The sequence below is a fragment of the Gymnodraco acuticeps genome, unplaced genomic scaffold, assembly GCF_902827175.1.
Source record: "Gymnodraco acuticeps unplaced genomic scaffold, fGymAcu1.1, whole genome shotgun sequence".
Taxonomy (NCBI): Eukaryota; Metazoa; Chordata; class Actinopteri; order Perciformes; family Bathydraconidae; genus Gymnodraco; species Gymnodraco acuticeps.
This window is the reverse complement of record NW_022990673.1, coordinates 2,057,540-2,071,647: the sequence shown is the minus strand read 5'-3', so window position 1 is coordinate 2,071,647 and position 14,108 is coordinate 2,057,540.

Here is a 14,108-nt window from a genome sequence, read left to right as displayed (position 1 = left end):
ATCCACTCAGAGTGTCCGATTCAGAAACGTGACTCTTACACTCTTTACGCCACAAACAAAGATGGTGGATGAGAATAGATCTATAAAACGATAATCAATGCGCCAGAATCAAGGTGAGACTATCCGCATCCTTTAAAACTCTACGCACATTCGTTACACCTTAATAAGTAAACGACTAATTGAGTGAGTTAAGGCATTAGTTTGCTTCATTAAAGGGTGTTAATGAGTGTTCTCCAGTGCCTTTTGTCCGCTTTAAGGTGTTATTAAGGTAGGGTTAATGTTGCTCTCAAAGTGCACCAGATTGATGCTTTCAACTTCAATATTTAAAATAAAATCTTCCCGGGGGAGCATGCCCCCGGACCCCCCGAGAGGAGGCGACGACCCCCCTAAAGGATGTTCGGTCCACCCCCCACTTGTAAAAAAATAGCACTGTACCCCTGCACCCCCTACAACCCCCCCCCCCCCCCCCCCCCCCAACCCAACGACTCCTGGGCTAAGCCCCGGATCTCCTACAATCCTAAATCCGCCTCTGGTCCTCAATGTGAAGAACAGCAAGTGAGGAAAATCTTGTTCCTCCCATCGTTGACCGCAGCCAGTTCCGAATTCTCCTCATTGCAGAAAAACTTCTCTCTGAGGTGGCAGATCCGATAGGAGTCAGTGCCAACTGGAGCATCTTGTATACATTTGGATGAATCAATAAAACACAAAAAACGCTCCTTGATGTCAAGCTGCTCTGCATATCTTAAACACACTGATAATTGTTCCATTTTGCAAGACCTGGCCTCATCTGAAATTATAGAAAAAAATCCAGTATCCTGCACTTTCTCTACAATTTCTGCACAAACTAGGCTAAGTTAGCGCATATGTCAATGACTTCGTTCTGGAAATCTGGGCTAGTCGCATTGAAATAGTTGGACTGCATGTTTTTAAAAGCAGAATCATACTTGGAGAAGAAGCCACAAACCTCAAGAAAATTCCCACGCAACTCTGACTCGCTTCCCTCCCGATGCCCACGAAAAGGCAATCCGAGTTTGGACAACAGCCTCACAATATCAACAATTTTGCACAAATAAGATCTGTTCTTCTCAAGAGAATCTTCGTGGCTTCGGGAAAGTTTAGCTGCAATAGATCCAGAAGACGCAGTCACTTTATAGTTATCCCATTTAACCATGCAGTTCAGATGGGCCTGGGAGTGTGCATGTTTCTCCAGTTTGCTGCTTAGTTTTTTTTCCAGTCACTCAGGCCCTTTCTAAAGGAATCCTCCACACCGCTGTCAGTCTGGAAGTTGCAGCATGAAAAACAGAAAACGGCATCCATTCGTACTGAATATTCCAGCCAGGGATAGTTCTTATAATAGTACGTGGAAAATTATCGTTTTGTTTTCCCAATCATTTTTTAGGGGAATTCGGATAAAGTAGGCTGCTTGGGACAGCTGTGTTTTTCCCCAAGATCATCATGACCCATTGACAGCCCCGGCACCCGTGGTCTCCCTGCTGTGGGGTTAATGACGTTAGCTGGTCCTGCTAATCCAGAACTCTCCGCTGTGGGGCTAACGTTATCTGGTTTAGCTAATCCAGAGCTGCTTGTTCGTGTGTCTGCCACTTCACATTCTGATGGCTGCTGGTTGGTAAGGTTAGGCTCAGTCGGTGGCTCTTCTGTTGTTGAAGCTTTTACAAGACGAAATTGGACGTTTTAAAAATCGCTGAATATCCATTACTGCTAATTCTTGTAATACAATAGCTGAATTATTTGTATACAAAAAAAAGCGAGGGAACTTGTGTCCTTAACCTCACACGTCACACACACACAAACGTCACAACATGCGACTGCTCAAAAATGAAATTATTTCAAACAAAACATGATATTATTCAGATTTGTATTGTAACAATCATTTTATTACATCTATTAAAATATTGATATACGAAATATTTGTATTGGAACAGTTTTAGACTTAGTAATGCAGTAACATATTTCAGCCACCAGGGGGGGCAATGCCCCCCCTGCCCCCCCGCAAAATCCGCCTATGCTCCTCATGCAGTTGACTGTTACAGGTCTATACAGGTTCATGGTACAATGCACAAGCTTCAAATCGAGAGACTGAAACTGTATTTTCCTTTACCGTTCTGTTTTAATTTCACAATAAAGTTAATAGTCATATTATGTTTGATATTATTATGTTTTATTAACTACACCACTGGTTTTTTAACCCGCACCGCCTAGCGGTTAAAGCACGTTATTGAATTTTGTTGTTGAATAAGTTTTATTTGATGAAAACATTTAAATATTAAGAGTAGCCTACATACACAATTGGGGGAAAGTAGAAGGCATGATAGAAATATAGAATAGAAAATATCAAGAAGATACTGTAGTGACCTCTACAATAAAACAGTTTAGTGCAGGACATCCAAAGATATTAACAGGAGGATGTGCAAAACAGACAAACTAATAAGGCTTTATTTAAACATTAAAGAATACTTTAAGTTAAGGTCTTCTTTTGAATAAGAAAAAAACGTTGGGGGTATCCACAGATAAATATGAAGTCTGACAAAGTACTTAACGTCCAATATATTGCATAGTTTATTTTGGCACTTGACAATCACCTTCCCTGAATTTGACTCAGGTGTAACTAAAGTCTGATTTAAGGGTTGTTTATATTTCACATCATTAATCAGAATCTGCAAAGAAACTAAAATAAATGTAGTGGAGAAAAACTACCAGGTGAACCTTGACAAGTGCATGTTTCAGGCTTATCAATGAACAACAGGAGGGGTCACAGACATAAGACCCGCTATTAAATAAAGCTCTTCTGACCTTAGCTGTCATGTGGGTATATATTAATGCTGCCCATTATGGACACAAGCAATTTTCACCCATTTATTAATTATATGTTTTAAATTTGATAACACCACTGTGTTTCCCATCCCCTAAACCTCCAGGGCTGTACACAGTTGAATACTGGCAACTTCTAATAATGGGAAATACGAAAACGTCTACAATTCCCAGTAGAGACGTGCCATAGAACCGCATAGAACATGTTGCGAAACACAATTAGCCAGCATGTGTAGTTCTGGGGGGTGGGGCTGGACCCGTTCGAGTCCAGTTTTGGTGGCATAACCTTGGCGCACTGCCACTCCAACATCCAATCCAAGCACAGATAATCACGGGGTTTGTCAAGCAAAGCAGATGCTGTAGTCCCAAACGATAGCTGAGGATTATAGGCAGGGGCGCCGCCAGGGATTTTGGGCCCAATGAAAATATAATTCATTGGGCCCCACCACCAGGCACAGGCCACGCCAACCAAGCACAATGCTGTAACCACACCTCCAGAACCCAACCGACTCATTTATGCTTTAAAGGGGACCTATCATGCAAAATGCACTTGTTTACGTCTTTTATACATGCATATGTGTCCCTGGTGTGTCAGGGAACTCACCAAGTGTCAGAAAACACAACCCTCTCTCTTTTCCTCCATACCCAAATCTCTAAAAATGGGGCTGCAACGGATCTGATACAGACTGATACAGATTTGAAATTGTTCTGACGTCAGAAACGGGGTGCTCCACCTATATGGGCAACTCTCCACCTATCAGGGGAATGAGAGGTTGCCGTGGCATGGTAACATGACCGTGCCTCGCCCCCCTGCAAAAGGAGGGAGGCGTGGTCAGCTGCAGCTCATGCAAAGACAGGGGTGGAGGAGAGCAAATAGGGTGTAGTCTGTTAATTGTAAATAATTACACCCATTCCTGGATAAAACACACCAGCTTCATTCTTCTACTACTTATTTTACTTCTTCTTCTTCTCCTTCTTCTTACATGTAATTGGCCGCGAAATTTTGAATGAAGAACTCGTTTCTGTGTGAACCTTTATATATACAGTCTATGCCGGTGTGAACTCATTCCACAGTATGACCACAAAAGTGTTTTAAACCAGGTAGGCCTACGTTTTTATTATTTATGTTCTATATCGCTAAGTGTGTGATTACACATGTTACGTATTATAATATTTATTATAGGCTACTGTATTGGTGCCGGTGCATTAAGACCACCTCTAGTGTCGGATTTTGGAAAATGGATTTTGAATTTTCTCATGGCAGGGACTTTACTTCCTCTTGACACCGTCGGTTATTTACCAAAAAACACCTAAATATACTTGTTATTGTGCTTCTGTCTTTCTGTGTCTTTCCATCTGCTCCGTAAACTCCTATTAAACATCCATGGTAAACTCCCTCACCCTCTCTCTCTTTTCTTGATCGCCCTCTCACGGGAGAACACTTCACTGCCCCGCTTCATTGTAGGATTTCTGCCATGTCTCTACCACTTTTGGAATACTAAATAAATTAGTAATTAGATACCTTACCGTTACTGCGCTCATGAAGAATGATAAGAATAAGAATAATGCGTATTGAATTGTTTTCATTAACTAGTACGTTTATTTAAGGTAATTATAGAAGCCCTATTTTATCAGTATGTCTGCACAGCAGTTACAATTGTCAAACTACATTGAATTGTCACCATCTTTTCTTTAATAGTTACTAACATTAGATATTTGAATGAGATATGGACCGCAAAACAAAAAAAGTCCCTGGTTTTCATTTTAAAAAATCAAGTCACCGAATGCAAGTAGTTGCCTTAGCTTATATTGTTATGAGATGATGATAATGTGAATTACTGTTCAAATTAGTTAATGTAATAATCGTGTTGGTCTTGTATTTTTTTTCGGGAGGGAGGCCCTTTTTCCATTTTAGAGCAAGCCCCTCCAAATGTCTGTGCACATCCCTGGCAGTAAGTAAGGGGTGGGAATTATAAGCGTTTGCTTCCTCCTGCTCCCTTTCGGACACATATGATTTATTATTATTATGAATAATAACAATTCATTCACCGATGCCAGGAAGGATTCTTGCCTAGCCTCTGAAGGACCTGACTCGGAAGGACATGTCCTACCAAGGAAGGACATGTCCTACCAAGGACGCGTGCTTGGTAGCACATGTCTTCCGAGTCACTTGCTTCAGAAGCTAGGCAAGAGTCCTTCCTAACCTCGGAAAACGAAGAATTGTGGAACAGGCTAACAGGTGTGCAGGTGTGTGTCATAAATGGAGCGCGATTTCCGCCAAATATTTGGAAATTGGTCCGTGCACAAAGCATTGTGGGGTCTACACATTCGCAGCCTCGAAATGTCTCGTTACGAAGTACGCCGGCCTCGGTAGAATTCCAAGTATGCTGGACATTGGAACAGTCCTTCGGCGGCACTCGATGACATAGTATGCTTGAAATGGTGGCTCTGTATAAAACACACACAGACTAGAAAACCATGCAATAATGAACAATTAAAATACATTGCCATGTGACATATGTTTTACATAAGCTTGAACTGATGCTCCTCTCGAGCTCTGTTCCTAAATATCTATAGACCACCCAAATACTGTGCAAGCTTTTTTGATGACTTTACTGAACTGCTGTCTATAGTGTGCATTGACTTTGACCGTCTAGTCATTGTTGGTGATTTTAACATCCATGTTGACAACCCCCAGGACAGAGGGGCAAAATAACTATTTTGTGTTCTTGATAGCTATGGACTGACTCAGCATGTGACGGAGCCCACACACAATAAGGGGCACACTCTGGACTTAATTATCTCAAAGGGTCTGAATATCTCTAAGGTTGTGGTGACTGATGTTGCACTCTCTGACCATTCCTGTGTTTTCTTTGAGAGCTCTATTTCTGTTCACAAAAATGTTCAAAAAGAGGTAACCACAAAGCGATATTTAACTGAAAATACTAGGGAAATGTTTACTCAGAATTTTTCTTCCACACTTGCCCCTGCTAACATCTCAGTAAATGAGCTAGTAGATCATTTTAATTCAAAAATTAAAAATGTTATAGATGCCATTGCTCCACCTAAGGTAAAGGAAGTGTCTGGCAAGAAAATATCTCCATGGAGAAAGGCCATGAGCGTGAAAACAGGAAAAAGAGAATGTCGAAAAGCTGAACGCAGGTGGCGAAAAACAAATCTCCAGGTTCACTTTGAAATCTATAAAGAGAGACTTGGCCTTTATAATTTGGAATTGAAAAACGCACGACAATCGTTCTTCTCTGACATCATTACCAGAAACAAAAACAACACACGTGCCTTGTTTGCTACCGTCAACAGACTAACTAACCAGTGTCAGTAGCCTCTGAATTTCGATCCACCAGGGTGTGCAATGATTTTTGCCTCCTTTTTCACTGACAAAATTCAGAAAATCAGACAAGCAGTCAGTGCCTCTTGTTGAGATCTTCATATGAAGTGAATACTTAAAACGAAAGTTAATTGAGATCATGGTATGAAGTGAATACTTAAAAAACGAAAGTTAATTATAAATCATACATGATCAATCATATTCTTGTATAAACCCATAATGAGAATGCTTCTTGACGGTTTTTTGAATATGTATCTATGCTTACAATTTTTTCTGTTGCTATTTTGATAACTTTGCGTTTTGAAAAGAGGGTGTTGTGAGTTTTCATAGTATGTTTAATACTTAAAAACGAAAGTTAGTTATAATCAAATATAATCAATTATATTCTTGTATAACCCACAATGAAAATGCTTCATATTTTAGGTTTTCTATAGTTACAGTATAAACAAAACAAAGTGGTATGTTTAGGTTGAGTTTTCTTCCTCTCCTCTGGCAGCAGTCCACAGGGGGGGGGGGGGGGGGGGGCTTCACACTAAGGAGACACATTAAGAGGCCAAAGAGAGTTCATGTCCTTTTCACCCTAACATGAGAGGAGGAGTTTTGTTTTTTTGGGTTTTCGATCCAGTTTTTTTAGCATAAAGAGACTGGTTTTTTGAGAGAGCCCGGGAGAGGGGGGGTGACCCCTGGTAGACTCTCTCCCGGTAGGCTGTGTGCTTCAGAGCTGGGTAACTAGCTCTCGGTATTTGGTTCTGTCAGACGGGGTAAATATCTCTCGATTTTCTTGGTTGTTGGCTGAGTGGAATGATTTGATGGGTATGTGTTTTTGAATATTCTAACCGCAACCTGTAAGGATCTTCCTTCGAACTCTTGGCGGATGGGTATGTGTTTTTGACAGGTTAATCCGCCGTCTGTGTCGGAAGATGTGTTTGGGAATATTATAACCGCAACCTGTAAGGATCTTCCTTCGAACTCTTGGCGGATGGGTATGTGTTTTTGACAGGTTAATCCGCCGTCTGTGTCGGAAGATGTGTTTGGGAATATTATAACCGCAACCTGTAAGGATCTTCCTTCGAACTCTTGGCGGATGGGTATGTGTTTTTGAATATTATAACCGCAACCTGTAAGGATCTTCCTTCGAACTCTTGGCGGATGGGTATGTGTTTTTTTAAAGTGTTAATCCGCCGTCTGTGTCGGAAAAAAAACGGTATGGAACTGATGTGAATTAATTGATGAATGGAAAGTTGAATGCGCTTTTTATTGTCACCGGTCTTTTTACGAGGAAATACCTCTAAATTCTATCGGGAGAATTTTAAAATGTCACAACTGAAATGGGCAGTTGAAATTAAAACATTTTGGTAATAAATGTAAGACTGTGAATTAAAGTTTCATTTGAACATGATCACAGCACGGTGTGTTTTGTTAGTATGATTATAATGTTGTGAGAGAGAAGGAAAAAACCCTGTATTAGTTTGGACCTATTTTTCTTCAAATAAACTGACTCCCACCTGTTGGATTGGGATCCTTTAAAAGACACCTGTGCCCTCCTCTCCTGCGTCAAAGGTAAGATTGCACCCTGCCACACACACTTAGGTAGGAGCACACTCCATTTACTGATATCAAAATCCTTCGGGATCGCTTAAACAGATTAAAAGAGAGTTGTCTGAATTGAAACAGCAGTTAATTGAACCTGGTTCTTCGGGGGGGGTTAGGAAGAGGTGAGATCTTGCTGACGTTGGTGGATCTGAGCCACGCAGCAAACTTACATAGACTCAATAATCTTCGGAAAGGTCAATTAGGAGGTCAGAATAATTTACCGGAATAAATTATCAGGACCTCTCATACTCTAAACATGGCGCCCAACGTGGGGCTCTGTGAAAAATAATATTTTTACAGAGTCAAAATTCAAGAACCAAAACGACCTAGTGAAAAAAGTCGAGGAATACAAATCAGCGAAATACAGGCTGAAAGTCTTGTTAAAATACCTACCCCAAATCCTAGAATATATATAATTAAACCTGAAAGTGTAGTAATTTAAGTTAATACTATTGCACCGGACTGAGGGTTATATTATATCGGATATAGCTGTCTGATTAAAGAAGCTAAAGAAGGTTCATTTTCCCCTAGTCAAATTGAGAAGCCTGTGGTCCCTTTAACACAGGTTTAGGTGGCTAAAGTGAAGTCAGCCGTAGGAGCACTGCTCAGTACTTGTCCAATTACTTTGAAACTTATAGGTAGGACTTGACCAAGAGCTGCGGTTTGAACTTTTGTGTTAAAACATAACGTGGGGAAGAGTTAATGGGAGATTTAATAAAGATAAACATAGGTCTAAAGGTACCTATGCTGTTTAAAAAATTCGAAGCTCGGTAAATAAAACTCTTAGCTGAGGTACCCGCATGTACTAACTGAATCCAGAAAGAGAACTTAGAACCAAGTGACGGTATAGTCGGACTGTACACCCGGCGAGAGTAAAGCCTAGGAACTTGCATGTGTATAAAAGAGTGAACTTGAACCCTTTAATACATTTTTGTGTTGTTTTTTAAAACAAACAAACAAAAATAAATGGCGGACGAGGTTAGAACGCAGTTTTTAATGACTCGGAGCCAACCACACAGGGGGGATACACAGAAGCAAAATCCGGAGCTTCTGCCCGCCCTGGTCAGCTTAGCCCAGACCCACGGGCGTACCGCGACCAAAATACGTTTCCTGTCAGACTACCGTTTGACAGAGAGCAACAAGCAGGTGGTATAATGTTTGAGACCCTATCTCCACCATACAGGGATAAAAGCTCAAAAATGGCCATTTAGGAGTATCCCATCTACTACTCCTAGAAAGAAAAAAAAACACATTGTTAGACATGATATTCAGGAAAAAGGAATGTTGGAAATAAATAATGTCAAATATTGAAAATCCTAAAACTGGATCAACAAACCATGTTAATAAACCCTGCTAATAGGAAGCTAAAACATGCAGGAGAAATAGCAGTAGCTCTGGCAAAGAGAATAGGTCCTAGCATGCAAGCACAGTGTGATAATATGATAAGGACTATTACACTGTCAGAAGGCGATGTGGTGATCAGATGACCCACAAATACCGGTTGTTTTGAATGTACTTTTAAGAAAAAAAACCTATGTGGGAACTATCAGCAGATATCAAGTCCCAAAAATATCTTCAAAACTAATATGAGAAAGTTTTGCGAAGCTAAAGCTCAAATACTTTACCAAAATCAACTAAACTATTTACTTTTGACCCCTGTTTGGGAATGGGATTTTCCATTACACAACGGAAAACTCAATTCAAGCCTTAAAGAACGCTTTAAGGACAAGTCAATGAGAGTTAAATGTGGTGCTATGTTTCTCATGAAGGAGAATGCACTTTTGGAAAAAAAGTCTCCTCTTTTCTCTGCTCCCAAGGTGCTGCAGAAAACACGCAGCACACAGGGTCAAAGACAGGCGTGACCTCTGGAGGGGAAGAAAATCTGAGCAGACCACGAAAGACCATTAAAAGTTTTATGGCCTCAGCACAGAGGAAGATCTGGAGATTTTAAGGAACTCTACCAGGCTACCCACCCCCACCCCAGCACAAGGGAAATAGTGTTCCTCTCACCAATGAATAAATCAACTCTTAACCAAGTCGGATCTAAAATAGACATAGCTCCAGTTGTTAAGAAAAGAGGGAGATTCAAAAAATTATCTTAACACCAGAACAATAATATCAAATATCAAAAACCAAAATAGTATGTTGAGACCCATTCTCAGAAACTAACAATGTGGAGATAAGGAACCAGGGTGATAGAAAATCTGTGTTATTCATGTCCATGACTTGATCAGGAACAGAGGAAAAATTATCTCCTGAAGAGAAGCATCTTGCACTTGCATTCAGATTCTATCCAGCCCTGAGGGAAATGTCTCAAGGTACCAAAATGTGCATATACACTCTTTATTTTCCAATATCTGAAGCTACTAAACAAACTGTTTAGGGAGCAAAAACAATGATGAGTAGATGAAGAAAATGGAAGATGATAATGTCTGATCCAGATGTGGGGTGCAGAGGACCTCAGGAAGTAAGCCACAAAGGGAAACATTGAAACCCTTACAGAAAACCGCTACTCCACAGATAACACTGTTTACAGAGGGGAGTTTGCGGAAAGGTGACCAAGCAGCCACTTGGGCCTTTATAATGAAAACTAATTCAGGTGAAGTACTTTGCAAGCAAAAGGGTGCAATACCAGGTACAGCCTGCTGAGGAAAAGGCCATTTTTGAGGGACTTCCTTTTGCTAAAAAAGGAAAAATAGCACACATCCATATTATTACTGATAGTGATTATTATTAAAAAGCGGGTAAAGAAGAGCTTAATAATTGGGAACAAAGGCAGTTCAGAAATGTGAAAGGTGAAGCGCTTACACCCCATCTATTGAGGGTCTTATTGCAGAGTTAAAAGCAGGCATGTAGAATGGAATCATGTCCGTAGCCATACAGATAAGATATCATTTGACTATCAGGGTTTGACTGTCAGTAGCCTCTGAATTTCGATCCACCAGGGTGTGCAATGATTTTTGCCTCCTTTTTCACTGACAAAATTCAGAAAATCAGACAAGCAGTCAGTGCCTCTTGTTGAGATCTTCATATGAAGTGAATACTTAAAACGAAAGTTAATTGAGATCATGGTATGAAGTGAATACTTAAAAAACGAAAGTTAATTATAAATCATACATGATCAATCATATTCTTGTATAAACCCATAATGAGAATGCTTCTTGACGGTTTTTGAATATGTATCTATGCTTACAATTTTTTCTGTTGCTATTTTGATAACTTTGCGTTTTGAAAAGAGGGTGTTGTGAGTTTTCATAGTATGTTTAATACTTAAAAACGAAAGTTAGTTATAATCAAATATAATCAATTATATTCTTGTATAACCCACAATGAAAATGCTTCATATTTTAGGTTTTCTATAGTTACAGTATAAACAAAACAAAGTGGTATGTTTAGGTTGAGTTTTCTTCCTCTCCTCTGGCAGCAGTCCACAGGGGGGGGGGGGGGGGGGGCTTCACACTAAGGAGACACATTAAGAGGCCAAAGAGAGTTCATGTCCTTTTCACCCTAACATGAGAGGAGGAGTTTTGTTTTTTTGGGTTTTCGATCCAGTTTTTTTAGCATAAAGAGACTGGTTTTTTGAGAGAGCGCGGGAGAGGGGGGGTGACCCCTGGTAGACTCTCTCCCGGTAGGCTGTGTGCTTCAGAGCTGGGTAACTAGCTCTCGGTATTTGGTTCTGTCAGACGGGGTAAATATCTCTCGATTTTCTTGGTTGTTGGCTGAGTGGAATGATTTGATGGGTATGTGTTTTTGAATATTCTAACCGCAACCTGTAAGGATCTTCCTTCGAACTCTTGGCGGATGGGTATGTGTTTTTGACAGGTTAATCCGCCGTCTGTGTCGGAAGATGTGTTTGGAAATATTATAACCGCAACCTGTAAGGATCTTCCTTCGAACTCTTGGCGGATGGGTATGTGTTTTTGACAGGTTAATCCGCCGTCTGTGTCGGAAGATGTGTTTGGGAATATTATAACCGCAACCTGTAAGGATCTTCCTTCGAACTCTTGGCGGATGGGTAGGCTATGTGTTTTTGAATATTATAACCGCAACCTGTAAGGATCTTCCTTCGAACTCTTGGCGGATGGGTATGTGTTTTTTTTAAGTGTTAATCCGCCGTCTGTGTCGGAAAAAAAACGGTATGGAACTGATGTGAATTAATTGATGAATGGAAAGTTGAATGCGCTTTTTATTGTCACCGGTCTTTTTACGAGGAAATACCTCTAAATTCTATCGGGAGAATTTTAAAATGTCACAACTGAAATGGGCAGTTGAAATTAAAACATTTTGGTAATAAATGTAAGACTGTGAATTAAAGTTTCATTTGAACATGATCACAGCACGGTGTTTTTTGTTAGTATGATTATAATGTTGTGAGAGAGAAGGAAAAAACCCTGTATTAGTTTGGACCTATTTTTCTTCAAATAAACTGACTCCCACCCTGGTAGACTCTCTCCCGGTAGGCTGTGTGCTTCAGAGCTGGGTAACTAGCTCTCGGTATTTGGTTCTGTCAGACGGGGTAAATATCTCTCGATTTTCTTGGTTGTTGGCTGAGTGGAATGATTTGATGGGTATGTGTTTTTGAATATTCTAACCGCAACCTGTAAGGATCTTCCTTCGAACTCTTGGCGGATGGGTATGTGTTTTTGACAGGTTAATCCGCCGTCTGTGTCGGAAGATGTGTTTGGGAATATTATAACCGCAACCTGTAAGGATCTTCCTTCGAACTCTTGGCGGATGGGTAGGCTATGTGTTTTTGAATATTATAACCGCAACCTGTAAGGATCTTCCTTCGAACTCTTGGCGGATGGGTATGTGTTTTTTTTAAGTGTTAATCCGCCGTCTGTGTCGGAAAAAAACGGTATGGAACTGATGTGAATTAATTGATGAATGGAAAGTTGAATGCGCTTTTTATTGTCACCGGTCTTTTTACGAGGAAATACCTCTAAATTCTATCGGGAGAATTTTAAAATGTCACAACTGAAATGGGCAGTTGAAATTAAAACATTTTGGTAATAAATGTAAGACTGTGAATTAAAGTTTCATTTGAACATGATCACAGCACGGTGTTTTTTGTTAGTATGATTATAATGTTGTGAGAGAGAAGGAAAAAACCCTGTATTAGTTTGGACCTATTTTTCTTCAAATAAACTGACTCCCACCTGTTGGATTGGGATCCTTTAAAAGACACCTGTGCCCTCCTCTCCTGCGTCAAAGGTAAGATTGCACCCTGCCACACACACTTAGGTAGGAGCACACTCCATTTACTGATATCAAAATCCTTCGGGATCGCTTAAACAGATTAAAAGAGAGTTGTCTGAATTGAAACAGCAGTTAATTGAACCTGGTTCTTCGGGGGGGTTAGGAAGAGGTGAGATCTTGCTGACGTTGGTGGATCTGAGCCACGCAGCAAACTTACATAGACTCAATAATCTTCGGAAAGGTCAATTAGGAGGTCAGAATAATTTACCGGAATAAATTATCAGGACCTCTCATACTCTAAACACTCTGCATCAGGAACAGCAAATGTGTTGTCTCTGTGTCCACTTAACATCAATTCAAACACCATGACACAATTCCATCAGATTAATGATAAAAACCTAGAGGACATTATACAACTTCTGAAATCCTCCTGCTGCCTTGATATTATTCCAACAGGATTTTTTAAAGATGTTTTGCCTTGCATGGCCTCAGATCTACGTCATATAGTAAACAAATCTCTTCACTCAGGTATTTTTCCACAGGCCCTGAAAACTGCAGTCATTAAACCGCTCTTAAAAAAGAATAATCTAGATGCTTCAGTAATGAACAATTACAGGCCCATATCAAACCTCCCATTTCTAGGTAAAATCATTGAAAAAGTTGTTTTTCAACAGTTGAGTAATTTCTTGCATTTAAATAACTGTTTCGATGTGTTCCAGTCAGGCTTTCGTCCAAACCACAGCACTGAGACTGCTCTTGTAAAGGTCTTCAATGACATCCACTTAAACACAGACAGTGGCAGAACTTCAGTGTTAGTATTATTAGATCTCAGTGCTGCGTTTGACACTGTTGACCACAGCATATTACTAGACCGACTGGAAAACTGGGTGGGACTTTCGGAAACAGTTCTAAATTGGTTTGAATCCTACTTAAAGGACAGAAACAACTTTGTTTCTATAGGTAAATACACATCTGAGTTGACAAATATGACATGTGGGGTTCCTCAAGGCTCCATCTTGGGGCCTCTTCTCTTTAACATCTACATGCTACCACTGGCTCAGATAATAAAAAACAACAAAATAAGTTACCATAGCTATGCAGATGACACACACATTTACGTAACAATTTCACCAGGAGACTA